General features: G+C 37.3%; 1 non-coding gene across 1 annotated transcript; it reads left to right on the forward strand.

Annotated features, from left to right (window-relative positions):
- The first annotated feature begins 714 nt into the window (after window positions 1-714).
- LOC132347188 (small nucleolar RNA SNORA25) lies at window positions 715-839 on the forward strand. Its single transcript, XR_009497140.1, has one exon. It is a non-coding gene; the product is annotated as a small nucleolar RNA SNORA25 (small nucleolar RNA).
- Window positions 840-2,371: the final 1,532 nt, after the last annotated feature.

Consider the following 2,371-nt stretch of genomic DNA (forward strand, 5'->3'; position numbering starts at 1 on the left):
ATCCTGTAAATTTCTCAAGGTTAAGAAATTAAAATCTAAGGACAACCGATCACAAACAGCCAATAAGGTTTTCCCAAGTAAAGTGAATGCTTAAGCTATAGCCCATCAAATAATCTCCTTGCTTTGCTTCCTTCTTGTCTGTAAAATCTTTCCCCTAGCTCCTGTTGGTGGAGCACTTTCCAGTTTGGTGATTTGATTTAAACTGATTTTTGCTCAAATAAACCCTTAAAATTTTTAATATGCCTCAATTTATCTTTTAACAGTTCAAATGATTGGGTATTTGTTCTACCAGAAGTTGGCACTTGAAACTTAATAGCATTAATAAACAGAATTCAAATTTGTTTTCCATATGATTCATCAAAAGCAGCAAAAAGATTTCAGGCAATAATCCCAACATCAAAATACAACATAGGGACTTCCCTGGTGGCGCACTGGTTAAGAATCCGCCTGCCAATGCAGGGGACACAGGTTTGGTCCCTGGTCTGGGAAGATCCCACGTGCCGCAGAGCAACTAAGCCTGTGCGCCACAACTACTGACCCCGCGTGCCACAACTACTGAAGCCTGCGCGCCTAGAGCCCATGCTCTGCAACCAGAAGCCACCACAATGAGAAGCCCGCGAAACACAACGAAGAGTAGCCCCCACTCGCTGCAACTAGAGAAAGCCCGCGCGCAGCAACGAACACCCAACACAGAAAAAAAAAAAAAAAATACATAGGTCACTTCAAAAAGGGCTTGTGGGACCAAAACCAGGAGCTCTTAAGTGCTGCAACCAAAGACTGAAGTTCTCCAAAGGTTGTGATCACTCAATTGTGCTGTGTTTTCCTGAGGAGATAGAAGCCTTAGCCACTCATATCCATGATTGGTGATGTGGGCAAGTAAATAAAATCTCCCAAGTTTAACCAAAACTAACAATCAAACAAACAAAAACTTATATACATGAAATGTAAGTAACTTAGTAAATTCAAAGGGAACTATTATTCATGGAATAACTGATACATTTGTAGATTTACTTATATTCTTCACTGTACCTATAATACCAAACGACTCAAATTATTGAAGATAAACTAATTCAATTGAATTATTGACTACTGTACTTATCACTATGCATAAGAAAGTGTAGAGCATAAAGAAGTAGAAAATAATATGGTTTTTATCCTCAAAGAGTTACCATATTTTGAAGAAGATAAAACTTACAGGGGTCAAATACTTAAAGATGAAACATGGAAGAATAATATAAAAAGATAAATTATAGTTAAAATGGAGGGGAAATGGGAGGAAATGCATCAAAAGGCTAATGGTGGTTATCTCTAAGGGATGAAGATTATGGATGTTAATTATTATTTACTTTATGATTTTATGTATTCCTAATTGTCTGAAATGAACATGTATTGATTGTAAGATTAGAAAGACAACAATGTGTCTTTAAAAATGAAAAAAATTAATAAAATGAAATGAAATATAAAGAAATACCAAAATATACAATGCATATAATGGACTGCTAGGACAGAATATTGGGGCAGATTTCATGGAGGAGGTGGGATTTGTGATGGACCTTGAGATTTGCCTGACTCATGTCTGTGATATCTACATAGCATCTCTAATTTAGGAATCTGATTTAATTCCACAGGACACCTACCACTAATGTCTAATGCTATGGGGATGGTGTCACCTCCATGTGAATGGTGTCCCCTGAAGCTGTGCAAGGAGGCAGCACTGTCAATCATTCTATAGCATATCAGGGCTTGCAAGTTCAGGGTCTGATCTGTTTAAAAGTAGTTTATGGAAGTCATAAATATAAAGCACCAATAAATTTGTCATTTCCATGAGTATCCCTGCTGTACACTGTTACCTTGTTCTCCAGTTTTAAATAGTTCCCAAATTTTCATGTACCAGCTACAAGTTTAAGTTCTCTCTTGCAGCTATTTATATCATGCTGCTTGTGTAAAATAAGACTCCTCATTCATAAAATGAGGATGATTAACAAAACCTTGTCCTACTTACCTGAAAATAGTTTCCTATTTGCAAAATGGGGCTAATAATACCTACCCTATTGATTTCACAGGGCTGTTGCAAGCATCAGAAGGGATACTATGTAAAAGCAGGTTGAAACTCAAAAGTGTTACACAAATCAGAGGCATCCCTATAGCTCTGCCTAGCACTGGAACCAAATCATTTGTGAGACAAGCACCAAGCTGTCCACTACAATATGCTTGACCATGAAGGGGTATGATATTTACTAGTCCGTGAACCTACAAAAACGTTTGTGCTACATTTTGTGTTTACTGTTTTTATGAATAGCTATTTTTAAAGGAGCTGGCAAAAGCCTGTGCAACTAGTGTGACTACTTACAAGCCTGCTCATAAGTGGTCT

Source organism: Balaenoptera ricei, chromosome 13 (genome assembly GCF_028023285.1).
Source record: "Balaenoptera ricei isolate mBalRic1 chromosome 13, mBalRic1.hap2, whole genome shotgun sequence".
NCBI lineage: Eukaryota > Metazoa > Chordata > Mammalia > Artiodactyla > Balaenopteridae > Balaenoptera > Balaenoptera ricei.